General features: G+C 35.9%; 1 long non-coding RNA gene across 1 annotated transcript; it reads right to left on the reverse strand.

The window, feature by feature from the left end:
• Positions 1-725: 725 nt before the first annotated feature.
• On the reverse strand, positions 726-13013 carry LOC131894665 (uncharacterized). The gene is made up of 4 exons (XR_009374984.1): positions 12956-13013; positions 12361-12547; positions 6206-6272; positions 726-812 (listed from the first exon to the last, which is right to left on the reverse strand). It is a non-coding gene; the product is annotated as an uncharacterized LOC131894665 (long non-coding RNA).
• Positions 13014-22994: the final 9981 nt, after the last annotated feature.

The following is a 22994-nucleotide window of genomic DNA, read 5'->3' on the forward strand; positions in this document are numbered from 1 at the left end:
CCTGCCTAGGCTCAGTGTGCTGGGCTCTGGGGACTCCCCATAGGAGACCTCAATTTGGGGGATGTGGGGATGTGGGGTGCCTTGGGAAAGAGGGCTGGGGGTGGGAGGAGGAAGGACGGGAGTCTATGGATAGCATGTGGAGTAGAAAATTTCTTAATAAAGGAAAAAAAAAAGACTGTAAGACTCAGTAAGTGTGTGTCTCCTAGAAATGCCAGAAACAACACTCATAAGGTCTCATCAACATGACTTTCTAAATTTGAGCAAAAACAATAGTTAGACATTCTAAAACTGGACAGAGGTGGGCCCAAGATGCTTCAACACTAAACAAAGAAGCACAGGCAAATATGGAAAGCAGATAGTGGAAGAAATAGTATTCCAGGGAAAGAACACACCAATTGGCTATCCAATACCAAATGGTCAGCCCTGAAAACATTCATAGAAGTAACATTATACAGAGTGAACAGGTTATATTTAGGAGCACATATCTATATACATATATGTATGCAAGAACAATTAACAAAAAAGAGATTATGAATTTGAAAGAGAGAAAGAGAGAAAGGGAAGGTATATGGAAGGTATGGGGAAGGAAAGGGAAGAGGGAAATGATGAAATTATATCATAATCTCAAAAATAAAAGAAATTAAAAGAAAACTAGCTTGTAGAATGGGGCAAAGAGGGAGGAAGAATCGGGCAAGGAAAGGCACCAGATTAATCTTATAGACTTGCCTTATCAAAACAGTCTTCCACCTGGGGCTAATGGTTCACACAGACCTTGATCTTATGCATCTATATACCAAGGCTGTTGCTTCTTCCTAACAGATGAAGCACAGATTAACCTTCATTTAGTCTCTACCACAGAGACAGGAAAATCTTCAAGGACTCTAACTTTTCTCCTTCATAATATAAATGGCACACACACATACACACACACACACACACACACACACACACACGCACACACACGGAAACAACACTACACTTGGTCATAGTCAGAAATAAAGCTAGAGAACAGTTTGATAACAAATTGTATGTATGGTGCTTAGATTCAAACGCTGTGCCTTGTGTCAAATAGGCCAAGTTTCCTTTTTGAGGACCAGCCCTGAGCTTCCACATTATCGTATGTTACTTCAGGGAGGGCAATTTGCTGCCATTTTCCTCTTTTAGCGTTTTAATTTGAAGCATCCAGACTCTTAGCAAAGTGAGTAGATCATCTGCAGGAGAGAACACTCCCGATAGAGATTTTCATTAGCACGCAGACTGGAAGCCAGCAAGTGCAAGTGTGAGTACATGCATGTGTGTCTTTAAAAACACAGGGAAGCATGACACAAGAGAAAATAGCTACACAAGCAATGAACTGGAGAGGACAGAGAAACTGTCAGAAGACACAGCGTTTCTGAACAGTGTAACTATGTATTCTCATGACTGAAGAAAGGTGAGTTAGCAGTTAGAGATTATGAGGAAAGAGCAAACAGATCTGAAAACTACTGAGGTGTAATAGAACTTCCAGAAATTAAGAATGTGGACGGTGAAGTTAAAATAAGAGCCTGGGCAGGTGGCTTAAACAGAAAGGGTACAGCTAAGTAGACAACGGCTTTTAGAAATAATTTTTAAATTTAATTTTTTTCACACGCTGTATGTTGATAATATTTCCCCCTCCCCCAATTCCTTTTTTCTTTAAACAAACTTAAAAATAAATAATTATTAAAAGATATTTTCCATGAAGAAACAAAGCAGAAGGTTATGCAGAAAGAAAAGGAAAGCATGCATATCAAAGACATTAGGAATAAATTAATAAGATAAAGCTAATCTTTATCTTATTGTGGTTTTAGAGGTGAAGTTTGGAAAAGAATATGGTTAGAAAATTTACAAACCATCAAAAGGCTTATCACATTATTCTCTTAATTCAATTTCAAGCCCAAATATAAAGCTACTGTGTAAAATATACAAAATTGGAAATTTATTAATTTACCTAAAGATAATATTTTTTTTGTTACCTCAATTACCCAAAATATGAAACACATGTTTTTGAAAAATAAATAAGGTAACAAAAATATTAGTGAAAATGTTTTCATGAACATTATTTATTTTTTAAGGACTGTAATAAAACAATTCATTCTTCCTGCTCTGAAGAAAACATTATGTCACAATGACATTGTTAGAATGATTTCTTTGTCCATTGGAGGGATTTGGAAATTTCTTTATGGTTTATGTCGATTTTTGTAATCAGATCTTTTCTTCCACATAAATATCCAATTCAGTTTTTTTTTTATTTTTGAGTTAGCTGAAGTGTTGCATCCTGTCAGTAGAACTGAAATTTGAAAACAAACTTGGAAGAACCCCTATATTCTGTACTTCTTAAAACCATGCTTTATGCTCACTGACATCTGCTTCAGTTTTGTTTCCAGAAAAACAAATTAGATTTTTATAGGATCAGTTAATTTCAGCTTAGTGTTCTTTCCTTATTTATTTCTATTACTCTTTTATTCTTTTTATTTTATGCTAGAGATGAAGCTTAAACATATTGAGCCATTAAGTTACAATACTCAAATACACTGGGCGATTTTTCTAAACAATGATACTTACATCCTGAGTGATTTTTATTTAAATCCTACTGATGTCTTTTATGATTATGCAAAGTTTTTAACTGCCTTATCACTTTAAAAAATGATAATTATTGTGGATAGTGTTACATTTATTTAATGGACAAAATCAAGGATATATAAAATTGGTAGGTACATCTCGGTTAATTATAATGAAAATAGGATTGAACATAAGGAGCCATATATAATGAATATATGAATGAATAAAATATCTGTACCTAAATCTTATTTACTTAACATAACCATTCAAAAATGTCTATTAAATGTATGATTGGTATGCAACAGCACTTAATGTTTAGTACTTAAATCAAGTCATGGTTAACATTATCCTTTCTAAATAATTCTATCCTTGTAGCTCTAAGCTACAAATTAAAACAGCAAAATAGCCAATGTTGTATGTATAACTACAAATGCAGATGTTATGCTTGTATAAAATGTATTAACTTATTTGAATCTTCAAGAAGAATATAAAGAAGGTACTACTACTGCTGTAAACATTTTAAAGAAAAAAATTAAAATATACTAAAGCAAAATATTTGGTTCCAGTATTAATCCCATTTGTATCACCATCAACTTGAAAAGTTCACTTTGTAATCTTCACATCATTTTGTCTCACCCATATTTATGACTTAGGGAAGATACATGATCTAATTACACATTTTCTCATCATACCTCTTTCAACTCCTATATTGTCTCTTGAAAGATAAAAATTGCTCAACAAAATTATGAAATAAAAGCCCTTTTAGCTCAGTAGTACCTTGAGTCTGTGTACCTTGAGTACAGCTATGATGAGGATGATGAGGACAAACGTAAGTGTTTTGTAGGACTCCAACAAGGCTGTAACAATTTAACAAGCAGGTGGATTATCTACAAATGCATTCCTGGAATGGAGCCTTTCTGTTGCAGTGAATCAATTTTGTTTTATTCCCTTGAAATGCAGACCTTTTGCTAATGTGTGGAGGAGAGATGACAAAAGGAAACAGAGCAGCTGCTGCGCTGCAGGTAAAATGAAATTACTTTAGACAGGATGGGCCAAAGGAGCCCCAGAAGGCTACCAGGCAGGACATATTGTCAGCTTTCATAAGATCTTAAATGTAATGAATGCAAAGAAGCTGGGGCACAATAGTAGGCAGAGGAGCACAGCCCATAACTATTGGACACTTCAAGTTTCAGAGAGGGTAGATCTTTGGGAGGAAGAAAAGGTAAGACAGTAAGTACGTTTAAGGAGTCAAAAATCAGTTTGTATTTGTTTGCTGTTGGACACCATTGCCCATCTTCTTTTGTTGACCTTTAAACCCTCCCTGTAAAAGCTTGTAACGACATTGTTATCAATTTTTCTATCTTTGTTTAATTTCTCAGATTTCTTCACTCAAATCTTTCAATAATAGGTAAGGCTACAGTCATATGATGTAAACTTAATGACAAAGAAATGAAAACTACCCACACTGAGACAGGGGTTCCACCAAAGCAAGAGAGAGAATAATGGAACAAGGCAAGCACACGTAAAAGGCTTAAAAGATAATAGAAAATTCTGTTTCTGAACCCGAATAGTGTCCATACACGTTTATGACTCTTGAATCATACATGTTCTCTGTGGAAATTAGTTTTCTGAGAAATGCTTTTGAAAGCTTGCCTTTACAAATTGATCTTTCATCCAGCCTGCAACCAAGTTAATAGTATGTTTTGATATCATTAATAGCAATGTTTTCATTCTGCTTGCATGCTGTGTATTCAACCTGTTCAGAGTTAACTGATCTTTAAGAAAAATATTGCATTATAATCAATTTGACTGTGATTTAGACTCCATGATGTACCATACTTCTTATTTTTTGACCCACCTATGTCCCTGATTCAGAAGAGAGAGAGAGAGAGAGAGAGAGAGAGAGAGAGAGAGAGAGAGAGAGAGAAAGATATGTTAACTAGCCCTAAGATCATTCACTAAAAACAGCAAGAAATTGAAAACAGCACTCTCCTCTCCAAAGAAAAATGTTGAAAATAGTATGTGGGCATAGATTGATGAAAATATCTTATTGTGGTTTTGTGAGCTATTCTGAGTCAATAGGGCCTCAAAACAATTTCCTCCCTCCTGAGACTCCTATAAAAGATTGACTGAGGAAAAAAACATCCTCATTCCTTTTTGATGTAATGTTTTCTGTGCTGTTCAATAAACAGAAAGAATGGCCTTTGTTTGAAAGGTCCATTCAGATCAGATGAGATGAAAGATCAGAATATGTCTAAGTAAATCAGACTCACTCTTTTCTGCATTATATCAGGTCTCTACAAAGGTTAAAAATAACAACATTTATCTAGTCAATATTTAATAAAACAGAAATGCATCTTTAGCAAGCCAGGCAATCTAATAAGTGTGATTTTCATAAGATAGACGTAATTTGTGTCTAAGTCAATTCAATATGGTGTGCAATCTGTTTCATGTAGCTCCTTGCACATTGTAATAGTTGTAATTTTACATATATTTGTGCAAATCTTTTATTACAGTTAACCCACTATATAATCAATGAATCTGACGCTGGGCTTTCTAAACCTTAAAATTTCCAGCTAGCATGTTAGTAGGATTATATCATTATAATTTCATTGTTTGCACATCAATGAATGAATGAAAACACTTGAAATAATGCCTTCGTCTCCAAGTGCCCAGGAAAAAATTAAAGCTCGGTGTTCTGTGGTTGTACTAGACATAAACTCTTTTTGCTTACATGAGAACAGAATTTCATGCCAGGCAAAGACCACTTAAGGTAGAACACAAGCTGCATTGCAAACTATGATAAGAACGTGGCTATGTAAATGTGGTACCTCATTTCACCAAAAGATTTCGTTGTACCCGTGGACCTTGTCAATATCAATATGCTTCTGTAACAATGCAGAACCCAACTGACAGATGCTTTCTCCTAGATTTAGGAACAAGCTCACTGCTGAACCTCAGGCTCCATAACACAATAGGAGTCTAGAGTGCAAACGTCTGTGGCCGAGGAGAGGTGATAGAATGTGCTGCAAGTTTCGAGGCATCAAAAGGAAAGGTAAGCCCCGTTCTGGAAGAATCACTAAATCATACATATGGTTAAGTCACAAGCAGTAATGCACATCACCTAATGTCATCTCCTTGTTCTATGACAGATTTCAGAAGAGAGGAAAAACAAAATTAAATGATCTGGGTAATGTGATCCTAAAGCCTATTCATTTTCTATGACTTTTTCCTTTGATAGCAAATGTCTTCATTTATATGATAAAGGAGTACTGCTCCTTGCTCTGACTGGAGCATTTGACAATTCTCTGCTCAAGTGCTTTTAACTCCTGACTAATTGGCAGTTGGACGAAATTACACTTTCAATTGCTCTCTAGGCTGCATCTATCAATTTAAGATGAACTGTCTTAAAAAACAAACAAAACATTAGTTGAAAGTAACACAAAAGTGCTTTATGTGATTATGAGGCCTTTTTCTCTGTAAATGTAACAACCACATTAACAATGAGAAGGTAACACAGAGGCACTAGCAGTTTGTCCTGCAATGGTCTACTCCCAGTTCATGGAAAGAAGGTGAAAAGGGATTCTGCCATAAGATCCATTGGAGGTCTGGGTATGGTCATTACCTGCTGTTGGCAGATCTGCCCAGTCGAAGGAACCCAGTACCTTTGTAATCTTTAGCTTCTTCACCATCTGGTAAAATCAGGGAAAATAAATAAATGATTTTAAATGTTTCTGCCAAAATCAGTTGGTGAGCTCTTTACATTACTTAAGTAATTCAATAAAAAATATATTTGCTTAAATTCTATATTATACTTAGTTTTTATATTTTAACTTTTGTTTTGTTTTTGTTTGTTTGTTTGCTTGTTTCTTCAAGACAGGGTTTCTCTGTGTTGTTTTGGTGCCTGTCCTGGAACTCGCTCTGTAGACCATGCTGGCCTCAAACTCACAGAGATCTGACTGGCTCTGCATCCCGAGTGCTGGGATTAAAAGCATACATCACCACTGTTCAGCTTATATTTTAATATTTACAGATCTAATTTGCCTATCAATATTTCAAGTTTAATCCTGAATGCTTTGATATTAAAGATATAATTTTTAATTATTTTATATAATTGAAATCTCATATATATATATTCTAATAGGAATAGCTACACACAAAAAACAATAATGACTTAAATTTATAATATATTCTTATGTTCAAATTGTAACAGTCACATAGTGCTGTGGAATGGTCTTTCTGTATGCTGTGAATATGTGTCACTACCATTGGTTAATAAAGAAGCTGCTCTGGCCTATGGCAAGACAGGTTATAGTCAGGTGGGCAATCCAAGCATACATACAGGGAGAAGAAAGATGGAGTCAGGATAGATGCTAAGCACTGCCCAGGACAGGGGAAAAGCAAGATGTAATGGAACACAGGTAAAGCCATGAGACATGTGGTGATACTTAGATTAATAAAAATTGGTTGAGATAAAAGAGATAGTTAGCAGTAAGCCCAAGCCATATACCAAACAGTTTGTAATTAATATAAGCCTCTGTGTGTTTACTTGGGACCGAGTGTCTGTAGGACACAGGAACACTTCCGAATACAATATAGTCTGAATATGTCTAAAATTACTTACTTTTATTTTATTTGAATTATGTTTTAGATGTTTTATAGATTCAAGCAGCTGACCATGAAGGCAACAGTCAGAGCTGTGCTCAGTAAAATCATAAGGTCCTCAGGACAAATAGACCTCAGGGATTTGCCTCTGCAAAGCTCACACAGGTATGACTTTGCCAACTGTCCAGCCATGTTCCATGACTTCCAATATTGCCAGTTGGTCCCCTTGCATGGCCCCCGACAAAAGAGAGTTCTTTTTCTTTAAGGGTATAGGCTTTCTTTAAAGGTATGGTCACTGGTTGATTGGCAATGCTACAGTGTATGGCCACACATCTGAGAATATGGGCAGCACAAATTTGACTCCATGGGATATCTTTTAAAAGGAGGACAGAAAACTTGAAGGAGCTGGGATCATGAGGGTGAGTCTAAGAGGAGTTATGGTGATGAGTGTGTGATACTTGATAAAAATAGATTGTATACATTCTCAAGGAATAAATAAAATATATTCATAATGCATTGGGGTCAATCCTCCAAATATGCAAAATAGGCACTATTAAGAGATGTTTTTCTGGACATAACTTCATGGCAGCTTACTAGCCCCCACTTCCTGACTTTAATAACAGCTAACTTGAGAATATGTTTCTCTCTTAGTCTTGAAAGATTTCCATCAAACATCTTTAATAGAATATTCATGCTTTTGTAAATTTTTATGCCATAGAGTATAATTCTATTCTTTCCTCAAATCCAGGAATTGGACTTTTATATCTACTGAAAAGCACATCATTCTGGTGTTTCTATTTAGTACAAATGGGTTCCTATACATCATTTGCTTGTATTTAGTTGCACAAGATCCACACAAAATTGAACCCATAAACACCCTTTTATGGAGGAGGGAGGAAATCTTGTGGATTCTACCCAGGCCTGAGGATTTTTGTGTAGTTTTTGTGGAGAGAGAGACAGAGACAGAGAGACAGAGACATTTTCTTCAGCAGCATAATCACTAGTAAGATGTCCATGGTCCTGCTAACAAGCCCTAACTCTTGCTTCTGTGATCAAACCTGATAACACTAATTAGGGTATCATAGAGAAAAGGAGAAGAATCAAAGTAGAAGCAGGGCTAGACAGGAAGGAGTTTCCCAGCAGTGAGAGCAGAATATGATAATAATCAGGTGGGGAGTATATGATACAGATACATTATGCACATGAGCAAAATGTCATTAAATTTATTATTACACATAAAAGTTATGATAGTAAAACAAAAATTAGAATGAAGATATCAGAATGATTTATTCTAGATAATCTCATGAGCTGGTTATGGACTCATATGTGTGTGTGCAGCAGCCATGTTATAAATATCATATTTTAAATGTTATACTATTTTTATTATCTAACATTAACAATTCATTCTATAGTAATTAGGCTCTGCCATTGTCAAATAGACCCTGCATATGAAGACTGCGGCTTTTCCTAAGCTGCCCTTCTCTGTGGCATGTAAGGAGACCATCACCACCAATTCCCACCATGACAGTAGAAGACCAGGTGCAAATAAATATGCATTGCAGTCATAAGTATAGTATATTTTAAAATTCATGGTGATTTTACTTTGAATACTGCCATCAAGATGCAATGATTAAGATTAAGGAAAAATAATGGATGCTGAATATTCAGAGTTGTATCTATTTGAACCACAGAAATAACATGGGAAGCATCACGAAAGTTTCCTATGGAAAATAAACCTTAGCAGTAAAATTAAGGTATTTGTGAATCCAGTAGTGAGAATTGGAGTGATTAGTCTGCACGTGGTTTTCTAGTCTTGTAGAAACATTGTCTCACTATAAAAAATGAAGACTTTTAATATTTTCTTATTGTTGTTTCTTAATATATGAGTATCAAATTATCATACTGTGCTTGATTTTTAAAAAATGCTGTTTGAGTGGCACACACCTTTAATCCCAGCACTCGGGAAGCAGAGCCAGGTGGATCTCTATGAATTCAAGGCCAGCATGGTCTACAGAGTGAGATCCAGGACAGGCACCAAAACTACACAGAGAAACCCTGTCTTGAAAAACAAAACAAAAGTGCTGTTTGAGTAGCAAAGTTGACTTTCATATAATAGATCTTGGTTTGGAATTAGGATGAAATTTCAAAGAAGTTCAGAAATACCTTCAATGTACCTCTTCCATTTTGTACTATGTGTTTGTACAAAGTGGTGTCCTCAGCATTGATTGTCTAACACTGATTATGTCTGGAAAACACTAAAATACTGAGAGTCTGGAGTACCAAATTTTCTGCCAAAGCTTCATTATTTCTCTAAAAGTAAACAAGCATGGCCATCTCAAGAGTGCACACATTTTCTTTCGTCACTAGTAAATGATAAAATTGTATGCATTCCAAAGAATGGTTGAAAAATAAGTTTTCTTTTAATTTTTTATCAGCAAGAGTTGATTGGTAAACCTATTTTATATAATTATATACACAAGGTTGTGTGAATTTTCTCAAAAGAAATGTCTGAGTAGAAAAAAATTAAGAAAACATAAATTTATGTCACTTTTTACTAGCTCTGTCTAAATTACCTGATATAAATAGTGCTCCCAAAAAATATATGCTCCTTCAGGAATAGGTGCTCTATAAGGAATACATGCTCCCTATGAAATTTGATGACTTATTGGTACACAAAAAATGTGCTGCTTGTGATAACTTGGTTTTTTCCATGTCTGTTACAATTGCATTTCTAATTATAAAGTAAATAAATAATTTTTATTGAGTAAAAGATGTCCACCTAAATATTGCAAATCCTATCTAGGGGATTACTGTATTCTTGACATCATGAGTATATCTGCAATAATCCAATTTCTATCTCTCAAGTTCCCACTTTCAGTATTTATATTTAGATTTCTTGATTAGCATTTGTGGAATCTCTGGTCTAATAAATACAAGCAAGTAGAAGTAGCATTCTTGTTTGTTTTCAATTATTACAGGAATATTTCCATATTTTGTTACTAAACATGATGCTCATTAATGATGTTTTTCATTGTCTGCTTTGTTCATCATATTTTATTTTTGACTTGCTGAATTAGAAAAAAATGAATGACTTAAACTTCACCAAATGCTTGCTTTCTCTATATCTATGAAATGATATTTATCTTAATTATTTTAATATGATAGCTTATGTTCATTAATTTAATATCATATGTTTGCTCTTCTCCTTCTTCTTCTCCTCCTCCCCCTCCTCCTCCTCCTCCTCCTCCGCCTCTTCCTCCTCCTCCTCCTCTGCCTCTTCCTCCTCCTCTGCCTCTTCCTCCTCCTCTGCCTCTTCCTCCTCCTCCACCTCTTCCTCCTCCTCCTCTTCTTCCTCCTCCTCCTCCTCCTCCTCCTCCTCCTTCTTCTTCTTCTTCTTCTTCTTCTTCATTTCTTATTTGAAATTCTAAAACAGATCATACTTTTAGTATCACTGCTCCAAACTTGGCTTGGCATGTTACCACTTTTACGTATTGCTGAGTTTTATTTGTTAATGATTTGCATGTGAAATTTTCCCTGGTGCTGATAAGATAAGCTTCTAATTTTCCTGTTTTAGCAATTTTAATTTGGTATTTAAGTTTTGCACTCCTTGAATGAATGACATGTCAAGGGTTTTCTCAGTTTCTAGAGTCTAAATAATACAACAATAGATTCTCCATTGCAAGTAAGGAAGAAATCATCTATAACAAATAATTTTGTGAGGAATAGAGGATGGATCTAAATCCAGATTCGCTCTTAATTAGCTCTACTTCTATTCACTAATACAGATTTGTCTTTTGTCAGTTTTAATAAACTGAGCTTTATAAAAATGGGCTTACTATACATTTTATGAGAGACTAAGCGAAGCAAACATCAGAATGGATGTGAGACACCAAGAATATTCGTGCAAAGAGAGTGGCCAATTTAACTTGGTAAAACCGTTTTAGAACACAGACATTTTCATATTTTCCACAAAGTTGAACAAATGCATGCCCTTTGGTGCAGAAACTCCACTTCTTGGGTTTTTCAGAATGTATGAAAATGTGAACTTAGAGATGTATATCAGGCATTTAGAATATTATCATTTGTAATAGCCCCAATTAGAAAATAAGACAATTGTGCAAAAAGACTGGCCCAAAAAAGAATAAACAGTTATGTTCTATTAAGAAATTAGAACACTATTTCACAACAACAACTACTGATTCATAAGTCCAGGAAACGAGAGGGATGAATCTTGGAAAGTTTGTGCTAAATGAAAAATAGTTTCTAAAATGTCAATTAAAAACAGTAGGTGTCTTATGATTATTTGATACATTACAGATTGTAGGTGAAAATTTATGAATGCATGATTAGGTGACTAAACGTCTTTAAAATAATAGGACAGTTGTTATTTGTAGAGAAAGATGGAAGTCTGGGAGGTTCTATCTCACTGGTAACACTCAATATTCCAATCTCAGGAGCAGCAAGAATGGCAGACATTGGACATAATTCACTGAACTCTACATTTTTGTTTTATGAATTTCTTTTTACAGTGTTTTTACAATAGTCTGGTAGCCATTAATCATTTTTAAATTGTTATACATTTTTAGGTGTACATGTATATTAGCTTCTCTAACAATAGATCTGTTGTTCATTAAATCTCAGTCAATTAAAAAGTATTTATCTTGTGCCTAGCTTTCTATTTATATGATGTTTTTAGAATTTTATATATGATTAATGCATTTACATCATTTCATCCCTTCCTTCATACCTCTAATTCCTCTTATATAACCTCCACTCCCTCTCTAACTCACGACATCTTTATTATTATTATTATTATTATTATTATTATTATTATTATTATTACAGATAGGCATATATAACCTACTGAGTCCATTTAGTGTTGTTCCTTGTATGTGTGTTAACAGCTGACTACTTGGTGTTGGCTAACCTATCAGGGAATTTGTCCTAGAGAAAATTTATTCTCTCGCAGCAGTTGTGAATTGCTTGTAGCTCTTCATCTAGGCCTGAGAACTTGTCAAATTTTCTCAATCCACATTGCCACATCAACAAGTGTTAGCATTCTTCAGGTTGTATTTAGGCAACTATTGTGTTGATATTTAATGGAAATATTTTTTTCTGTCATGTCTAGAAGAAATTATTTCACAGCAGGTATCCTAGTCCCCTGGGTCTTGCTACCTTTCTATCCCCCTTTCCATGATTTTCACTGAGGCTTAGGTCTAAGGGTTGTACTGCAGATGTATCAGTTGTAGTTGGGCATCCCAGAGTCACTTATTCTCTGTATGTTGCCAAGTTGTGGATCTCTGTGACAGTCTCCATCTGCTGCCTATCGAAGCTTCTGATGTGGGGTGAGCACCACAATTATCTGTCAATATAAAGATAAATATTTAGAATAGAGTTAGCAATCCTATGGGTAGTAGTTACTCCACCATAGTTTAGGACTTCTCTGAGCACAGGTAGTTGGTTAGACTTACAGGACTAGTCATGAATGTCCTCTTGTTCAGTGGGCTTTAAGACCAATTTGACAGCTTTTGGTTACTTCCAAGATATGTGTGCTACTATGGCATAATAGAGATATCTTGAAGTGCTAGTCATTGTTGTGGTTCATAGGTCTTCCAGCTGGGTAGGAATAATGAATTTTTTTTTCCTATAAAGCTTTCATAGCTTCTTCTGATACTGTGAAAGTCAAAGAGCGGGCTTCTAAGTCAGTTCAGTTCTATTACTCCAAGGCCCATGTCCAAAGTGTGTGGCATCTTGAGTAATGAAATCTTACCTGCAAATTCTGTGAGGCAAAGCATAAAGACAATAGCTCACCAATCTGGATAGACTGGAAGGTTACTAAGCACCAAGGTTCCACCTGGTTCTATACCCCAAGTTGCCAAGGTACAGCTGTGAGCCTCTGCGCCTGAATTCATGTGGCTATTGAAGATCTGAACTCAGGTGCTCCTGCTTGCATGTAAAACACTTTATCAACTGAACCTTTCCCCACTCTTAGCATTGCCCTTTCTAAATAACAAGTAAACATAGCATATACACAATTAATGCTTTTCCTTTTAAAACACACTGTGCTTCATGAATCAGTGTCTTCCTTAAAAATATTAGAATTTCCAATACAGTGTTGCGATGTTTGAGTGGCACAGGAAAAAAAAATACAATTAAAAGGTTATACCTACTATATCTTCTAATATTTTCCTGTGAGTAAGAGCCTTCTATAGAGAGATATGAATCAATGTACCAAAAGGAAGTGACATTAAGGCAGTTGGGATTCTCAAAGAATGATTTCCCAGAAAATAAATCATCTCTGATGGTCAGCAGGAGTATATAGGCATGGAAGACAAAGCTTTTGCATTTAAGTAACATCTCCCTGTTTTATTTAGGGTTTCTATTGCTGTGAAGAACCACCATGACCACAGCAACTCTTATAAAGGAAAACATTTAATTCGTGTGGCTTACACTTCAGAGATTCAGTCCATTATCATTATGGCAGGACATAGCAGTGTGTAGGCAGACATGGTGCTAGAGAAGGAGCTGAAAGTTCTACATCTTAATCTGCAGGCAACAGGAAGTGATCTGAAACATTGAGCAGGGCTTGAGCATATATGAGACCTCAAAGCCCACCCCCACAGTGACACACTCCCTCCAGCAAGGCCGTACTGACCCCAACAAAGCCACATCTAATAGCACCACTCCCTATGGGGACCACTCTCTTTCAAACCATCACATCCTCTTTTAATATGACTTTTTTTAAAACTAGTATAAACTAGTTTCTCAAGTACAGAAAAATAACTTAATTCTAAAAAGCCACCATTTGGTACTGTGTTAGTTCCTGTTCTTTCTTCTTAACTGAATGGACTCATTACTAAAGAAAAGCTAAATTCTTTAGCTTTGACAATAGATTGGATAATTCTATGTGAAGTAAGTTAGAATGCATACTGTTCTTGCTAAGTTTTAAAGAGTCTAAGAACATTGTGAATTCTTTAGTTAACTGTGACTTTATTATCTGTGTGACTGATAATTAAGGAAGCATCATCTCAGTCAGAAGAGAAGGTTGCTTAGTTTTATCAGTTGCTGCTTTCAAATGTGCAATGTTGAAACTCCCTTCAGAGTAGAGAGTTTGTTTCTAAATCCCAATATTAGTACCTTGTTTTACATTTCTCTTGATTTTACAAATTTCATCATATCTAAAGCCTTGTCACTTCCTCTCTGGCAGAGGGCTCTGGGGCAGATGTTCTTAACCACAGCTGGACATGCTCAATAACCTGCAGAGCAGAAAGAGGCCTGGAAGAAAACTCAGTGTGTGTTACCAATAGGAGACATCAAAGAAGCAAATACAGAATAAATACTTTTATTCTTTTATTTAATTTTAAAATGTATTCATTTCTTTTGCAATTCTCCTTTATTCTTGAGAATTTCATACATGTCGACAATGAAAAATGACCATATCCATCCCCAGTTCCCACCTCCAACTCCCTCCACAGCCAACAACACACCTCCTACCAACTTCTTGTCCTGTTCTGTTGTTGTCAGTGATATAAGTCCAACTAATGTTTCCCACGTATGTGTGGGTACAGGGACATTCACTGAAGAATGGGAAACCTACCAGTGACCACAGCATCAAAATTAATTCTCTCTTTTCCAACAGCTATCAACTGCCAAAACATCCTCAACATAAGTGGTGAGCTGTGGGGATCACTTAGAATTTTGTCTGGTTTGATCACATGCAGGTCTTATAAAGGTTACCATGACTGCTGTGAGTTCATGAGTCTATGTAATAACCATGTTATGACTGCATTGCACAGTACTCCTCCCCAGCTTCCCACTCTCATATCCTTTCCCATTTATGCTTCCTCTTCAGCAGTTTTTCTGAGCCCTGGTAGGGGAAAGGGAATTGTTGTAGAAAGATGTCTGATGGCAGGAATGTTTTATCTGCCACTCCAACTCTTCTTGCCAGCAGTGGGGAATGGTGGGAGGAGTCTTCCCAATGCAGAAGTAAAGCCAAGGTCAAGAAGGTAGGTACTTTTTTGAGAGTCACATAGCTATCCTATTGTGCAACCTGGATTTCCTCGATAACTCACTATCATCATAGTCCATACAAGCTGCTGCAGGAAGCAGCCATGGGAGTCTAAATGGTTCTTTTTTGCCTAGGATAGAAAATAGTGAATAAAGAAGGGTAGGAAAAGTGAAAAAAATTAAATATTACTCCAGGTCCTGTATAAAAAAGTTAATGTATCTGTAATTATTTTATTGCATTCCATAATAAAGTAAAACAACCAATTTTCTTCCTTACCCACTCTTGCTATAAATATATTACATAATTGCATATATTTAATTGTATTTACTCCAAAGAATGGAATCTTTTAAAATGCTCTTGTATATAGTATTATGGGGGCTCGAGCAATGGCTCAACAATTAAGAGTACTTACTCTATTTCAGAGGACCTGGTTCAGTTCCCACAACCCACACAGCAGCTCAGAACCATCAGCCACTCTAATTCTAGAGAATTTGCCTCCTCTTCTTACTTCCATGGACTCCTGCATGTGGTGCATCTATACCCGGGCACACACACATACACATAAAATAATTTGTTTAAATTAAAATGCTTTGTAAAATTTAATAAATATATACATAAATATTTATATGATACATATGTGTGTGTTTGTGTGTATGTGTGTGTGTGTGTGTGTGTGTGTGTGTGTGTGTGTTATATCTCCTAGTACATCCACAATATTTCTAAGTGAAAGTTAGAACTTTGACTCTCTAGTACCTTGGAGGTCTGAGAGTTTTTCATGGGATGTATATTTTAATTCCAACTCTTTTATTTAGTTATGACATTTCATTCAAGTTAACATGTGTATTGATTTCTTAATACTATATTCTATTAATTATTATAAGATACTTATGATATAAATAAATGATTGTTTATTAAGTATACCTTTCAAGTTAAGACTATTTGATAAAATACAATTCTCATCAACAACCAGTCATTGTGCTGCCAGAGGATTATGATGAAGTTCTTTCAAGTAAACATATTACCCAGAGCCTGCACAGGTCTGTACCAGATGGAGTCCTATGCATGAAAGGAGAAGTGGACACATAACCCACCCCAACCCTAACGTAGATGTTATCTCCAATTGATAACCACTTACGAATGAAAAATTAACTTCCTCCAAGGGAACAAGCTCCTCTAAAATGTAGATCCCATGCTCAGCAGTAGATGGCCAACAGAAAGCAAATTCAACAGCATCTTTGAAGGTTCTGGAAAGTCTTTGTCTCATAATGTTAAGTCAGGGCATATTTTTTAACCTATTTTATTTAACCTTATTTGTCCTTTGAGGATGTTTAATGGCTTTTGTGTTTTTATGGCATTCCTGTGTGTGCAAATGTGTGTGTCTCTGTGTCATAGGAACTTATAGCTGTTTCATGTTTCTTGTTTTTTTCCTATTCTGATTTGGTTTTTGTATCTTATTATTTTATTATTATTCCTTAGATGACTGTTTGTTTCTTAAAGAGAGACAGAAGAGGTATGGATGCAATAACAATTAATGAAAAAAAGAGGCCATGAATTTGAAGGAGAGCAAGGCAGGGTTTATAGGAGGTTGGGAGGGAGGAAAAGGAAGGGATAAATGCTGTAATTATATTATAATCTCAAAAATAAAAATATTTTTAGAAATTCAAAAGTAGAGAAGGGAGGCTAAAAGTGGGCCTACTATGTTAATATATTAAACATTTGAGAAAATTAATTTAGTTATATGAACAAAGAATGCAGAGCAGAAACCATCATTAACAGAATAGGTCTAGCATATATACATATATATGTATGTGTACATATATATTGTTTACATATGTGCATATGTATCATAATCTTGCACTCATAGAAAGTGTGATGGGAAGACAGATTCTACCACACAAAAGTAAAAAGGATCATAATGTTTAAACTTTGATACTGTGCGACCACATTATGCATTGTGATCAAAATTCTCAGATGAATATAAAATATCTGAAATATATAGGCTAAGATATTGAAATTCTCAGTCAAAGTAAGGGTGTTGGTCTTCGCTCCCTTTTGAAAATAACTCTGCAATGGCACTGTACTGGCATAAATTCTAAGCATACTTTCAAAAGGCTATTATCTGTACCACTGAGTTGAGCTGTGAGAGCCTTTTCTTAGTCTTGCCTTCAAAGCCTTGATGGACAAATCCACAAGTAGCAATGATGGGTAAGAGTTTTCCTAAGAAGACAGGTTTGAAAACAACTTGCAAGTACCTTTGATCAAAGCTCTCCTCCTATTGAAGAAAATGCTGTTAAAATAAAAAGCAGGAGCATTGTTTTTTTAGTCTGAATGCAAATGTACACCTAAGTGCAGTCATGTGCACAGAGATGTTCACTAATGATACTATTGCTCTTCACTAGAACTAAAATAAAATAAAATAAAGCTATCAGGAGCTTTCACATAAAAGTGAGATCTGAAGAAAAATAGTCTTGCCCTAAAACAAAAAGCAATATGTGTATTTTAAATAACATTTTACCTTACATAAATATGCTTCTTTTTAAAAAGATAAGACAACTGAAATAAAAGTATCATTTTTCTCTTTCTGACATATAGTATGGCACACCACTTACTAGTCTTTCTCTAACTGATGCCCACATTTGAGAACTTGTGTTTGTAACAAAAATGGGAAAATTTCTAACAAAAACTGCTGAACAGATTTTCCTTTGGATTTGTCCATTTGAGATTTATATCCAACTAAGCAAATATGTAATGTTATTTTTATTGCTTTGTTTTTGTAGTTAATGAAGCATCCCATAATAAATTAACACACTTGCTTTGTAGGACTTCTTGTTCCCACTTGTTCCTGTTTAATGCCAACATCATCGTGATAAATATCTGCACATTTTCTCAGAGGGAAAATTTCAGACAGTGGATGTGGCCATGCATTAGGATAAGAACACCTCTTACAGTCTAACAGGCTAGGACTTTTGGTGGACTCACAGAGTTACTAATATACCCTGAAGTCACTTCAGACTTCAAAGTGCTATATCTACTGTGTACCCAGGCTATTTTTTTTCAAACCACTTTAAGAGAACAATGTAACACCCAACCTTGCTTACCTTGGCTTTCCAATGAAATCAACTTTTATGACCTAAGCAAGTGGATAGCTACAGTCTTAAGTTATTTATTCTTCCCTGGCCCTAAACAAGAGTAATGCATGTTTGTACTAATAATCATTTGCTGAAAGCAGCAAATAGAGGTTGAAAGCAACCTTCTTAAGTGAATATCCTCTATAAATATGGTCAACCATTATAGATAACGATGAACATGTTTGGATATCATTTGATAGGCAACGTCTGTATTGCTGCTTGTATTGTTTGACTCAGCGGGGTCAATTGGAATCAGTGACTTACTGCCTTGTAAAACTCTCTGACAGGTTTCTGTAAACTTCCCCTCAGCCTTTCCTCATGTGATACTTTCTGTGCCATTCAGTAAAGACAGATCTCCCTTCATGAGAGACCAACACACCATACAGACACACTAACAGACACAGACACACAGGGACAGATTCACAACAGAACCTTCAGGTGGGCACAAATTCAGATTCAAGCAGCAGATGGGGAATGGAAGAAGCAGGAACATGAAGTAGAGAATTCAAACCCAGGCTCACTCAGGCTAAATGACAGGAGAAATGCTTTTATTTCTTCCCATAATGTGATGTTGGGGGATATTCAGTCACACTGTGCACCCCAAGTTTGCATTTGTGTTAATTAAATAAAATTAACCTTGGGTCAGGAGGCTGAATTAGCAAGATGACATAAAGTAATTATAGAGCTTCAGAGGGCATCTGAAGGAGATAGAGAGACTCACCAGAAGTAATAGGGAGGGATTTTGAGTGGCATGACTTTTTGTTTGTTTTGTTTTGGCTGAGAGGAAAGACATGGTTTTTAAGAGACACCAGCAAGGAGAGAAGATCACCTAGTTGCTACTCAACCTCTCTGAGCTAGCAGGTTTCACCCCAGCCTTTGAATCTTCAGTCTTATTTACAAATAAAATGATAGAGATTTAGTTATGCTATCTTTAATGGCAGCGGCGGAGCCTGCTGGAACAGAATTTCTGCCAGGCTCCAGCCTGAGTGGCGAGGCCACTGTCAGAGAAGGAGGCTGGCAACTATAGAGTGCTAATTGCTTGCTGAACTATCAGTAAATTAAGGCTCGGCCTCTGTGCCAAAGTTAAAGCAACAATGTGACACCAACACATTATAAGTAACTAGAAGCTTATTGATGCATTTAAATTAATGTGAAGTATATATGCCAACAAAGCAGGACATAAGCAATAAAAACTTAAAGCAATATTTAGCATTATAAATGACAAATTAGAGGGGAAACATCTCACTATGGGTGGGAATAGATTACCTTACGAAAGATCATGTCCTTTGCTATCCCCTCAGAAAATTACAAGAGAGAGAGGCTGAACAATGACTTAAGTTTTAATGGTCAAGAAATATATCATTTGATGAAAGCATGAAGACAACATGTTCATCATGGAAGTAAACAGCAGAGCCACTTCCTGTAAGGGGAAATATAGAAACAATTCTCAGGGATGGAGCTGGGTACAGTCACAGACCTGGGCTTGCATTTGACATGAATAAAATGGACCCAGAGATATCAAACAGGCTTGAGCTTGACCAAATTCATCTGAAAGGAAATTAGTCTGGAATTATTAACAATTAAAAAAAACCTCTGATTGATTCCTGATCAGTCACTGTTATATCAAGTTTCTTATTATATTAATCATTTTGGGCAAGTGCAGTTTTGTTAGACATGGATGTTCATTCACATAATTATATTGCCTCCACAAGACTATGATTTAAAAATGGAAGGCTATCACTAAATTTCTTTTTTGCAAAATATTCTTCCTTGAAAAATGTGAAGCCACTGTTATGTCCTGGCTATTACAGAAACGTCTTTCCCTGAGAACTTTTAATTAGTTTTGAGAGAAAATTGTTTGCTTCTAGAAAAGGGGGCGGGTGTATTGTCTTCTTTGTAGCCACAAATCCTTTATCTAATATGTTGTTGTCAAAGATTCATTAATTCTATTGTTCTTCTTGTTGGAAGTACCCATTATTTTGCTCATTTGAAATCAGAACAGGTTAGATAGCTTGAAAACTTTTTTTTTAAATGTGTGTCCTGAAAATAAACAGCCTGCAAGATAAAGCTGAGCACAGAGTGTGTGATGTATTGCATCTCAGTGGCATCTGACAAGCCTTTCTCCCCAGTGATACTACTTTTTTCTAATAATTTAGTCTCAGTCTATTAAAAGACAGCTTCAGATAATGCACACGGGCAAGTGGTGAAGGATGGCCGGGACAGCCTCTGTAGAGCATTATCCAATTATCACAAAATTCACCCAAAAATGCTTTGCATTGATTCACAAATATTTCAGAATAATTATATCAGTTTCGAAGGATTAAGTATAACAGAGGATGAAGAGGATTTTGTGTTTGCAACTCTGTATAATGTTATTAAAACTAAAATTTAAATGGACAATTAGCTATATTTCCCATTTTATTATGCCTAAATGGTCATTTTTTTAATTGCACTATGAGGTCTTGTCCACTATAGAATTTTAAATACATTAATCATAATGCCAAATGGCAGTGCATTATAATAGAGTTTCTGCCTTTCATTTTGATAGCTTATTTAATATATACTTGGTCTTTGAGAAAAAGAGAGAACATTTAATATTTGACTGGAATGTTCCAATCAGAGTTCTTTGAAGGGCCACTGGCTCCTTTTCACAAATACTGGGAGTTAGGGCAAACTACTGAGATCTGGAACAAAATTTGCTTTCTATACTTGTGATAAGTTGGGCATTCCTTGAAATGCTGGGTGTCCAGGCAGAAAGCAAGCTAAGAATGCCATTGGCCATAATTTCAACTGTATAGTTCCTCTCCCTGTAGTAATCAGCGTAGCACAGGAGTACTAGAGAAAGCAAGTGAACTGGGCCACGAATGGACCTTCCCAGAAGTTCTTTTGGCCACCTACATACTCCCCAAGGAAATTCCCATTCACTCCAGTCACTGCGTTATATTTGATTGTGTTAGTATGTTGTTTCTTGTTAGGGAAGACATTTTCCATCTCTATGCTAGCTGCAGATGTTTTCATCAACCTTACAGTGACCTTCCCCACTGCCCCAGTGAGGCTAAGCTGTAGATGTTACAATAAGGTCTCTGTGTAAGGCTTGATCTCCAGCCTGTGATGATATTAGAAGGTGCTAGAATCTGTTTGAGGCAAACATCAGTGTATACCATTCCAGTTGTTGAAGGCCTGTCCTTAATAGAGAATTCATGTCTCAGGCCATTCTGTCTTTATGGCACATCCCATTGATGGTGTGCCTCCTTCCCAAAGAACCTGAAGCAATAGAAGCAGTCAATTACAAATGGCCACCTCTGTTTAACTGAGGATCAAATTAAGAATTTTCTCTTTATGAAATAATTATGTCACATATCTGTTGTAGTAAAAGAAAGCAGACTAACACATGTGACAGGTGTGTTCTATCTTCTACAGTGAATAGAATGATCTGCCCATTACCGTGCAAGCTCTAATACATGTAAAGATAAAGTCAACTTCTTATGACCTCATTTCCCTGCATCCTGAAAACAGTCTGAGGGAATAATCTCAGATAGTTTTTCATTTTTTTTTTGTTCTGGATTTCACTCAGAAAAACTGAGAAATATTCGTCTGATTGACTGTAGATCAGTTTTGGATTATAGCCAATCCAGAAGTATGCTTTGATAAGTTTTATCCTCATGCAACTCCTAGAACCTGTGACATCATTGCCATTTCCTTGGTAAAAATCAGATGGTGTGGTCTCTCACCACCATGACATTTCTCTAAACACTTGCCTTTGCATTTTAACATGAAGAAGTAAAGATATCCAAGTACATTTTTCTTTGTGATGGTGGAGGCTTTGTTTATTTATATTACTATAACTGAGGATATCTGACACTGACTAATTTAAAATAAATTTATCATGCACAGTTATAGAATATAGAAGCATGTGAAGAAGGTGGCAATAGTCTTTATGGCTGGTCGAGGGTGTGGAAAAATTGCTGTTCAATCATGTGTGATTGTCCCTCTCCTGCATGCAGCATCTTTTTCATTCTATTTCCTTTTGGATAAAGTGATACTGTCAATCTCTCTGGCTTCAGGGACTAAAGACAGTGACTCAACCCTGGGAGAAATCATCAAACTCAATGGCCTAATGTGAACTGAAGGCTAAGAATACGGACCTGCTCGGCTGCTGCAGTGTTGGTCTTGAGATCATGACTGACGTCTCTCTTTACTGCTTAAAGACTTTATGTTTCATGTGGCATCTGAACTTGCTCAATTCTTCTCTAGCCTAACTTTCACTCTACATGTCACAACAATAGAAATTAAACTCTGCTGCCCTTGCATTCAGTAGATCAGAACTTACGATTCTACTAAAAGTACTTTTGCCCTTACCGCAAAGACTTAAGAATGGAAAAGGAGACAATGAAAATCTCCATCCTTGGGCTCGGGACTGTGATTGTAAAAATTTTGACTAAATTCTTGTTCTCTGTGGTGTAGTTTCCTCTACCTCTTTCCTCATTGTTCACAAATGACTGCCTAGTCATCGGGTGCACCCTGTTTCCTCTTTCTATCATCTCTGGAGCACTTGTGTAGCATAAATTTACAGAGAGAGTATCAAAGGAGGAGTCAAATTAGCAAATGAATGGTTGCATCTGCAGCAGTTTTCATTAAAATGTTTGCATTTTTATATAAAATATCATTGAATA

The sequence above is a fragment of the Peromyscus eremicus genome, chromosome 17, assembly GCF_949786415.1.
Source record: "Peromyscus eremicus chromosome 17, PerEre_H2_v1, whole genome shotgun sequence".
NCBI classification, from domain to species: Eukaryota; Metazoa; Chordata; class Mammalia; order Rodentia; family Cricetidae; genus Peromyscus; species Peromyscus eremicus.